We start from the raw sequence: 11,586 nt of genomic DNA on the forward strand, positions 1-11,586 counted from the left end.
CCCTCCAGCTGACGAGGCAGAAGGCTGAACGGGCTCCTCGGGCCCTCCAGCTGACGAGGCAGAAGGCTGAACGGGCTCCTCGGCCCCTCCAGCTGACGAGGCGTGAGGCTGAACGGGCTCCTCGGCCCCTCCAGCAGGAAGAGACGGCTGAAGCGGTTCCTCGGCCCCTCCAGCAGGAAGAGACGGCTGAAGCGGTTCCTCGGCCCCTCCAGCAGGAAGAGACGGCTGAAGCGGTTCCTCGGCCCCTCCAGCAGGAAGAGACGGCTGAAGCGGTTCCTCGGCCCCTCCAGCGGAGACAGGTGGCTGAAGCGGTTCCTCGGCCCCTCCAGCGGAGACAGGTGGCTGAAGCGGTTCCTCGGCCCCTCCAGCAGGAAGAGACGGCTGAAGCGGTTCCTCGGCCCCTCCAGCAGGAAGAGACGGCTGAAGCGGTTCCTCGGCCCCTCCAGCAGGAAGAGACGGCTGAAGCGGTTCCTCGGCCCCTCCAGCAGGAAGAGACGGCTGAAGCGGTTCCTCGGCCCCTCCAGCAGGAAGAGACGGCTGAAGCGGTTCCTCGGCCCCTCCAGCGGAGACAGGTGGCTGAAGCGGTTCCTCGGACCCTCCAGCGGAGACAGGTGGCTGAAGCGGTTCCTCGGACCCTCCAGCGGAGACAGGAAGCTGAACGGATGACCGAGGAGAGGAGCGACGGTGGCGTCGCTTCCTTTTTGACGAGGGAACAGGAACCGGTGGAGAAACGGAGACCTCCTCATCCTCCGACCACACAGCCGCCAGGAAAAAGGCAGGCGAACGGACAGGCGAACAAGGTCCCAGCTGGCGTGAGGAAGGGGAGGAAGCCTGCAGTGGCGATGAGGCAGAATGTGCGTTGTCCTGCGGCAGCGGTGGGGAAGATGTAGTGAGGGAGAGAGCAAGCTCACTAGCCCTGACTTGCTCTCTCCAGGCAGTTATGGTGTTCCCCAACTCAGTGTCCTTAGCAAACTGGCTAAGCTGGGGATTATGCCGAATGATGGCCTCCACCGCGCTCAGCCCCACTGCCATGGTCCTTAAATCCGGGGACTGGGCGATGCGGTCGAGCAGGCGCACCAGCCGCTCCATCTCGCCGTTGAACTCAAAGGAAAAAGAGTCTGCAGGGTCCATGTTCTGGTCGCGATCTTCTGTTAGGTGTGGCTGTGTGCAGACAGGAATAGGACCCAAGGTGCAGACTCCGGAGACAGAACTTAAACCAAAACAGCTTTAATGCTGAACTCAAACATAACATAACTGGGGGAAAAAGGTCAAAAATAAACTAACACCGGCAGATTGACAAAACACACAGCAAAATACACGGTAGATCGCGACACAGACACTAAGAAACACAGGGCTTAAATACACAGAGGGAGCAATCAGGGAATGGGTAACAGGAGGGAAACACAGCTGGGGCAAATCAGGCCTAACGAGACAAGGGGAAGCAAAACCAGACACATTAACAACAGACATGGATTTTCAAAGTAAAACAGGAAACATAACACAGACTCACGGGCAGGCACTATAACAAAGGGAACAGAGACGTGGGAACAGGGCAGACACAAACACTGACTGAACACGGGGATATAGGAACTTAAGATACATATATACGCGAACTAGACAAGGGGATGCAGGTGATAGGGGAGACAGAGCAACTAAAGAAGACAAAGACATAAGCCATAAGACAGAACTCAAAGAAACCAAAAACTAGAAAGTATACATAATATTATAAACTCAAAAACCCTGGGTCGACGACCCAGGCATCCTAACAGTAACAAATGACAGCAATGCCAATAATGATCTCTTGAGCTGAAGCTTCTCCAGGTTTGCTCAACATATTCCAGAAGAAAATGTGGGCACCATGAACATGCCGACTGAGAGAGGAGGAAAGCAGTGAAATGGCATTTTCAAACCATATTGTTTTGTCCTTCCACACTGAGAAGCAAAATTTCCAGCTGAGTAACTTTGGACTGAGTACGTTTTTCTTTACCTAGTTTATTTATTTGAATTAATAACCTTATTTGTTTGTAACCAGGTTAAACTATAAGTTATTAAAATGTGTTGAAATATTAAAAATGTTGAAATCCATGTTAATATGTAAAATAATGATGAAGTACTTAGAAAATGTTGTAGAATTCCTTTTAAAAGGACTACAATGTGTTTAATATGTTTAGAAGACCATTCTCACAATATGTGGTTTATTTGTGCAAGTATCTGGTTTATTCTTGTGATTCCACCATGCCACCACCTGGGATTCAGGAGGTGACAACAATGATGGACTCCACCATGTTTCAACACTCTTTAACATTTTATCACGGTTGCTTGTTCGTTACACTTACGGCTTCAGCTTTCCAGCTGTCAGCCGTGAGTGGCACACACCACCAACAACAATGCCTTTCAGCACCCAGTCCCCTCTTATAAGCAAGGGAGGCACCAGGGAGCTGATGCATCCCAGGTGTCTCAGCTGATTACCTGCAGGAACACAGGAAGTAACAACACCCAGCCCAGCTGGACCGGCTGAGGAAGATCCATCAAGAGGAGAGTGCAGCTCTGGGAAAACAAACCATTTGAATTGGCTTGTATCTGACCTCCTGCAGGTTGCCACGGGAACATTGAGCTGTCAGGTAATTGGTCAGTTGAAGTTTTAAGGTTCACAGGCTCAACATTTCCTGTATCTATTTCATATTAAAGGTCCTGTCAATTATTGGCAAGGCTTTTATTGTGAAACATTTGCAGGAAGTGGTGGTCAGATTATCTTTGGCTGGGTCTGCAACGGTTTCACTTGCAGAAGAAGCTCAGATACGGAAATGAGGCTCAAGTCATAAATTATCATTGATTCTTGTTGCTGTGGTTACATCACTGTGGAAACAACAACACAGGAAGCCTGAGTGAAGATTAAGCATCTTTTTTTTTTTTAAACAGTCAGTCTTTAAAACCCGTCAGACAACCATGGCTGTTTTAAGCACAGTGCATTCTGGGTAACTCCTGGTGGTCCTGGTCCCATCCTCTGGACCTCTGATATACCTGTTATATCTGACATACCTGTTGTACCTGTCTGCTAAACTATAAAGTATCTGTACTTTGTTACTTCCCACCTTTTAATGGCTTCTCATGGTGGGTTCATCATATTTTACAGCGTCTGTGATCAAATATGAATCAAAGAATCAAAGATTTTTCAAACAATGATTTCATTTCTGTAAATAAGTCAGTTAAAAAGGAAACAATGAAGATGTGAAACAAACTAAATGTTTTATTTCTTTATTCAGATTACTCCGTGCACTGAGGCAGCTTTGGTGTTTTCCTCATGCTTTGCACGGATGGTGGAGTCAGGAGCATCTCTGAGCTCTGCAGTCTGTGAGTGCTCCCACTGAGAGCTGCAGATTAATGAAAGAGAAGAAGAATAGGACCTCCCACTGATGTCTGTGTGAAGATCAGGAGGAATTTCTCTGTGAAAATAAAAAGGATGTTTTTCTGCAGAGAGCACAGAGAGAAAACCAGGCTCCACCTCCACGAGGGGAGAAAGACTCTAAACTGATGGAGCATTGCACAGAGAGTGTCAGAGAGCAGGAGAAATGCAGGACAGGTAAGGGTTAGGGTTAGACACACAGATCGTCCAGCACGCTAACAGGTGCAGAGACTGAGCAACTGTATGAGAACCCTGCTTCACAGGCTAAATATCCAGTCATTTGTGTTGCTACTCATCTCTCTGATATGGTTTTGCATAATCCCCCCACCCCCATTGTTTCCTGTCTTTGTTTCCCTCGCCTGCCCTCAATGGATTGCAGGTGTTAAACGAAGTGGCGGTGGATTTCCCACCTGAGTCCTGGCCTAGAGGCAGCAGCTGTCCAGTACATTCATTAAATACAAAGAATAAGAAGCACAGTGGCTAACGCATGTTGGCATTTCCGGCGACTGCAGGTACACCATCAGTGTTTTCATAAAAAGCCTGTTATTCTTGGCTCATGTAAACCCAAATCAGGTACCAGCGTGAGAAACTCGACTCACAGCGACACCAGACAGGACTGCTGCTTGGCTTCGCTCTGACTGGCTCAGAGGCCTTTACTGTTATAAAGAGTTTGAAAGTCTCTGGAAAAAAACGAGCAGGGGTCAGAGTGTTCCTCCGCTTCTCCAGGGCACTAATGAGTCGTTGTTTGACTTCTGACCTTCAGCATCAATCAGCATCCAAATCTTGAACCAAAAACAAGGACAGAGTCCAAACTGTGCACCACAATTACTTTCACATTGCTCAGCCTGCCCTTCTTCTTGTTCCTCCACCCTAAATCTTTCCTCTGCTGAGAGGAACGATTCATTTTTCTTCTGTCCACACCATTTTGACTGGATATCATCCATCAGCTCCATGAAAGCTGCCCTTTTTTCTGTGGTGTTGCTCAGTAATCCAAACTGAAGTTCAGTCAAACTCAGACTTCTGTGCTTGAGGGTCCTTAAACTTCCCTGTGGTCACATCCACCCTACTTCACCTCCTCCCCCTCTGTTTTGCACCTGAAAGCTCTTCAGACATGTGATCGGGGCCCGGAGCAGTGGTTCTGTGGTCCATTCTGTGATATTCTTCATGCCAGAACACACACGTTCTGGTGAATTGTTTAAAGGACAGCACTTCATTTTAAAGGAGTGGTAGGAAAATCAAACTGAGTCATCAAAGATTCATCACAGCTATGACAAACAAAGCAGTAAGTAATGTGAGGTGTGTGATAATTAAACTGGAGCCAAGCGGCCAGGGGTCTGCAGTGAGCTGGGATCTGTGTGGCTGTTGGAATGATGTCAGCTGGGCAGTGAGTTCAGGACACTTACGCTGAACTGGGGGAGGAACAAGGGTTAAAAACACTCTGATGTGCATCAGAAAGCAGAGTGATTGCACCAGGTCGGTGGGCCGGCTCACAGTTGTTAAAGTCCCGCTGCCCTCACAAGTTTGTTAAAGCTGCTGATTGTGATGCACAGGAGGGAAATCAGCCTACCGCCCTCTGACATGAGGAGGAAATAGCATTTACTTTCTCTGAAGGGGCAGGACTTATGTCTGTACATGGAGGGGAGCTGATGAAACAGCCTCGTCTGGACTCCACATTGTTAATTATTTACCTCCTGCTGTGGTAATACAGCTGAACTCCCTCCTCCTGTAGTTTCTACTCTACCCTGATGCTTTTCAGAGAATATCTGAGTTCATTCAGCTTGAACCAACCAACCAACAAATCAATCACCCAACCAAACATCCCATCAATCAACCGACCAACGGATCAACTGACCAACCGATTGATCGATCAATCAATCAATCACATTTGGTTGGTTTTGGTTTTTACACACATACAGCTCTGGTGACATCAGGGCCCACGAGTCATGTGTGGAGTAATATCACCTCCACAAACATGTATGTAGAGTCCGGGAGCTGCTGTGACATCACCACAACCTCACCTCAGAGAAGGATGAGCAGAACATGAAGAGGTGGAACTGCTGTGTGAGCTCAGCTTGAAGAAACATGTATATGTGTCCCTGAGATCTCCTGAAGATGAATCCTTCAGTGTTTCACACCAAGCATAGAGTAATTGAGGTTTCAGGTTTGTGAGAGCTCCTCACCCAAAAACTCCCAGCATGAAGAAGCTGTGTGATGACTGCAGGGTGCACACACACACACACACACACACACACACACACACACACACACACACACACACACACACACACACTTCCACAGAGTGTATCTCACTGACTATATCTCGCCGAAAACCTACCAACTCAGACCTCAGCAGGACCACTGCTGCCTCACACCTCGTGAATGGTTGAAGGTGATAAAAATCCTCTGATCATGGAGGCTCGTCACAGAAACACCTGCTGCAGGTGAAAGAAATCTGCTGCTAACATGAACTTATGAAAGATTTGAATTTAAACAAAACTACAGTCTCATCTGCTACTGTGGTAACGCAGGAAATATGGGAGCGAGCTGCTGGTCATTCTCTGGAAGGAAAGGATTACCTGCACATTCATGCCATTTGTTGTATATCTTATTTGAAAAAACAGCTGTTCTTAAGCACAGGGTCCTGCTGACCCACACGCTGCCACAACATCTGCATAACATCCTCGTCTAGCTGTGCAGACACTTCCAGCTGCTCACGACTGCCATTCAGGCAGCTTTCCTCTGCACTCAGGCAAGCTAACAGTGCAAAATGTTTTGGATGGAGAAGCAGTGACGAAGGTCTGAGGGAGAAGCAGGAGGAGTTTGGACTTTAGAAAACATCCAGGCAGCATCTGCAGGACAGACAGCTGAGATTTCAACTGCCTGATCATGTGACCTCTACTGAATACACCCATATCTTTGACCACCAGCAGTCTCTCAGGGGTCACATGGTGGTGCTGGAGGTGCTGTGATTGGTCAGTGAGACTGGACAGGTGCGACACAGTCCAGATAAAACGAGAAGTGGTGTTAAAGGTCTGAGAGTCAAGGACAAAAATACCTCAAAGCAGTGAGTGAGCGTCACGTTTAATGTAAGAGCCACAAGTGCAAAATTTATGATGTTATATTCAGTGTTGGGAAGGTTACTTTTAAAATGTATTCCTCTACAGATTACAGAATACATGGCCCAAAATGTATTTTGCAATGTATTCCATTAAGTTACTCAATGAGATTAACGTATTCTGAATACTTTGGATTACTAGATATATATTTTCATGCTTTTTACAACTGTAATAACAAATGTACTATTGTTGTGTGATTTATTACTATTACTGAAGGTTACTCGCTATACCAATACCAACTAGATTTTTAAATCTTAATATAAAATGAGTAACAGTAGTATCATGGTCCTGAGTCTGTGGACTCAGTGGTTTTGGTATTATGTCACTAGCAGGGACCACTTCCTTAGTGATGATGGGCAATGAGGGATGAGGAAGTGTGAATAGTGCTGCGGTTTGGGGAAAGCCTTGAAGGGGACTGGCGATGGTGAGTTTATTTTGAAATAGTATATAGGCGTGGGGCTGCCCGATTGACTGGTTTTGCTTCGTTTGAGGATGAAAATGAGGCAGTCTTTGGAGACTGGGTGGATGTCACTAAAGCACAGGTGAAGAGTCGAATGGGACTTCAAAGATGAGGAGGTGAATTCGGAACAGCGTAAGAAGCCAAAGAAGGCGAGTAGGAACATGGGTTTGAGTGTGCGTGCCAGGAAGTAGTTGCTATACTTCAGCCGGAGGGTAGAAATGCAGCGATGTAGAAGATCTGAAGTTAGCGGTGTAGGGTCGTGGCAGGTGACTAACGCTGGAAACCTTTGGTGAGTGGTGATATCTGGGATGACGTAATGGTTAAGCATGGTGAACCTGTGAGCAGTTTGATAAAGAAGTTGATGCCACTGAGGGATGGAATGAACGGAACATGTTCCAAACTGTCCAATATGAGGACAATGTGCTTGCTGCAAGGCTATTTATAATCGCTTCTTGGGAGATGCTGATAAGTTCTGCGATGCTGGGGTTTAGGTCTCGAACGTTGTAGCTGAAAATGGAGGAACTGGAGTCGGAGCTGCCTCTGCGTAGGGCGCCAAGGCTATGAATGTCTTCGGCCATAATAGCCCCCAAAGCCGACAGAAGGGGCGGCATCTATGAAGAGCTGAACGCCGTCGGGGTGGGACAGCTGATCGTTGTAGAAGAAGGTGATGCCATTCCAGTTAGTGAGCAGAAGTTGGCAGAAACGCAGTTCGGCCCTGGAAGAGCTATCCAGCATGGCGGAGTTAAGGAGTGACGGTTTGGGTGCAGCGAGTGAAAGCAAGTGAGAGATAAGTTTAAGTGTCCCAACAGGGAGAGCAGCTGTCGTTTGGCGCAAGTGGTGCAAAATGTTTTGGATGGAGAATTGAGCTTTTCGATGGGCAGGGAGGCCTGGAAACGTTCAGTGTCAAGGGTTATCCTGAGGAACTCCAGGGATGTTGAAGGTCCCTCCGTTTTCTCTTCCGACAAAGGGACGCCGAGTTCGGAGAAGACTGCCCTCGGGGTTGATAATCTGTGAGCTGGTGGTGACGTGGGAGGGGGGGATTACTAGGAAGTCATCAAGGAGGTGAACCATCTATTTTTTTCTCTCTTTCTTCTTTTCTCTCTCTTTTATCTCACTCTCTCTTTTCTTTTTCTTTTTTTTGTTCTTCTTCTTTCTTTCTCTTGTTTTGTTTTGGTTCTTTGACTGCAGGTTTTTGCGAGTGCAAGAAACCGATGGCTGGGCGACGATCCCTCGGTGGAAGCTTTGTGAGAAACCTTTTACTAAGAAGTTGATAAAGTCTGAGTTAGGGTGATTTTTTTTTTTTCATATAAGGCATCTTCTAGTGCCGGAATGTGGATGGGTGTGGAGGCTGACAGAGCTCGTCATGGCATGGTGGGGTTGTGGGGGCATGCGGGGTGGGAATGGCCGCCGCCGCAAAAGGAGCAGCAGTGAAGATAGCGGCATTGAGACAAGGAACAGCCGGAGTCGTTTAAGTTATTGCAAATGGTACAAATGTATTATTGCTGTGTGATTTATTACTATTACTGAAGGTTACTCGCTATAGCAATACCAACTAGATTTTTAAATCTTAATATAAAATGAGTAACAGTAGTTTCATGGTCCTGAGTCTGTGGACTCAGTGGTTTTGGTTTTCATTATTATTTCACTAGCAGGGACCACTTCCTTAGTGATGATGGGCAATGAGGGATGAGGAAGTGTGAATAGTGCTGCGGTTTGGGGAAGGCCTTGAAGGGGACTGGCGACGGCTCTCGGGCCGGGCAGAACCCCATGTACTAACGGGTTAGGGTGATTTTTTTTTTTTCATTTAAGGCGTCTTCTAGTGCCGGAATTTGGATGGGTGTGGAGGCTGACAGAGCTCGTCATAGCTTGGTGGGGTTGTGGAGGCAGGCAGGGTGGGAATGGCCACCGCCGCAAAAGGAGCAGCAGTGGTAGATGATACGTAAAAGCTAATTTTGCCAAAGTGCTTAAGATACTTTTTTTAAATGAGCTTTTTTTTCTTCTTCTTAAAGAAATCTACTACCTCATGTGTAATTTTTTATGTCATGTGTCATTTTCATTGCAAATATTAATCACAGTTAAATTAAGAGGGGATGGTAAAAACAGTGAACTTCAGAGCTGTGATGTCATCAAGTACACTGCCATTCCAATTGTAGAACAATCGCGGTGGATTCTCCGGACTCTCGTCTGAACTTACGAAGTCGGGACCTGCGAGAATGGGCTCGCGTACTTGAGCATTGAGAAATGGCCTAACAGTCTGCAGTCTAACATCAGCTAACATCAGCTAACAAAGTTAGTTCTGTGGTGAGTAGCCTTCATTAATAGTAATAAAAATCACACAGCAATAGTACATCAAAGATACTGAAGTTTCATCCATCTCATTCTTCTTATGAAGTGGTGTCGGAATTTGGTGTCGGAAGACATGCATTCTTGACTAAGACTGCATTTAATCATCAAAACTGGAAAAGGCATAGAGAGGGAGAGAGCCTAACATATGAAACATGAAATGACCACCGTGTATTCTATTTATTTCATCAAAGTAACTGTATTCTGATTACCACCCATTTAAAAAGTAACTGTAACAGATTACAGTTACTCAGATTTTGTATGTTAAATACTTAACGCCGGTACATGTTTCTCGTTCCTCCCCAACACTGTTTATATTAAAGGTTATGAAAGAACGCAGAGACATCCTAACAGGATTTATAAAAACTGCGAGGACCTGAAGCTCTTTGATCAGTCCAGCCTGTCAGGTGAAGCAGGTGAGTTGCAGGCATGAGAGTTAAATATAGCATGATTCTTGAGGCGGCTGCTGTTGTGATTTGGCACTGTAAAAGTGGGTATAAGTGTATAAGTGAGTGGGTTTGTCCACTCAGACTGTGAACATTAAACTGATCTAAGTTCAGTTTCTAACAGAGCTGAACCGAGTGTTTCAGGCCTGAAAGTTTCATGTGGAGATCTGCTGGACTGATGAAGCTGTGAGGCTCAGGCAAAGGGAGGTTGCCAGGTGGATGGACGGGTGGAGAACAACTAACTGAATGAAACCAGCAGGTTTCCATGAACTGTGCAGTTAGTTAACAGTGAAGCTATGATGCAGCAGCGACTCCTGCTCAGGATCAGGAGAATAAAATATGTCTCTGGCTGTTGTGAACTCAGATAGTAAAGTTTTGCAAATGATGGAGGAAACCTCGAAATGGCTGCAAGCATCCTCGTACAGAGCTCACACTGACAAATATTTATGATGCAGACTGCTGAGCTGATTATGAAACTTTTAATGAGGACTGATGGGACAGCTGCACTGAATCAGTCTGCAGATAAAATCGAGCAGCTTTAATAGAAACTTCAGAGATTTTTACCTGTAAACCAATTTCCTGTGCTGCCCTGTGTGCGCCCCAGGACTGCAGTGATCCGATGTAATAATCTCTCATTAGAAAAATAAATAGAAGCCTCCCGACGGCCTTAATCACGTCTACTTTGCTCTGCTGTTCCTCATTCACACTGATAATCAAATCCTTTTTGGTTGTTGTATCTGCTGATCAGTACTGACACTGATGTATGTAATAAATGTGCTCATATAATAAGCTGTTATTTCCTAATGCCACAGCGTGACACTGTGTGTCCCCAGCCTGTGAGTGATGCTCCCGTAGGCCTCCCCAGACCATGTGGTCATTCTGGAGGCAGCTGAGACATTAGAACTGAGGCCTCAGCAGGGTCGTAGAAACCAGCGACTGGTGTGTTTGTCCATGAATGAATGTGCTGTGACCCAAAACTCCAGTCACAGCCTACCACTTCAAAGCAAAGACATTCAGTCTTTAAGGTGGTACAGGTGAGAACTAACCTAAACCAAGAAAATTCCTTGGTGTGATAATACATCACAATATATCCTGGATTCCCCACATTACTTAAATTAAAGTCTCTGCCAATTCTCTACAAGGTTAAGGATTGCATAAATCAAACTTACATTATGCAACAAAAGAGCAATAAAGGATTATAAATAAAACCACTTCAAGAGAACCAACTAATCCACTTTTTATTAAATTGAATATTCTCAATATTCCCCAGGCCTGGCGAGCCTCTCATGGCCGGGCCTAAGTCCATGGCGCCCGACCTAGCACAGCCTGAAAAAGAGACATGGGCCCATCTTCTTGCAGGCCCACCACCCACAGGAGGCGGTGTAGGGAGTCAGGTGCATTGTGTGCCGGGCGGAGGCCAGGAGCGGAGGCCCTGGATGACTGATCCCCAGCTACCAAGATTGGCAATTGGGACATGGAATGTCACCTCTCTTTTGGGGAAGGAGCCTGAGTGAGCGTCTGGTTGAGAGGTACCAGCTAGATATAGTCAGGCTCACCTCAACGCACTTCTTGGGCTCTGGAGCCCTTCTCCTTGAGAGGGGCTGGACTCCCTTGCCCTTGGCGAGAGGCGACGAGAGGGTTTGTATCCTGCGCCTTCAGGTAGGGGTACATGTCCTGACGCGTATGCACTGAGTGGCAGTTCAGAATACTCAGCTTTCTTGGAGTCCCTGGGTGGGGTGCTGGAGGGTGCTCCACCTGGGGACTCTGTTGTGCTACTGGGAGACTTCAATGCAATGACAGTGAGACCTGGAGGGGCGT

Source organism: Aulonocara stuartgranti (assembly GCF_965226115.1).
Source record: "Aulonocara stuartgranti genome assembly, chromosome: 7".
In the NCBI taxonomy this organism is placed as follows: Eukaryota; Metazoa; Chordata; class Actinopteri; order Cichliformes; family Cichlidae; genus Aulonocara; species Aulonocara stuartgranti.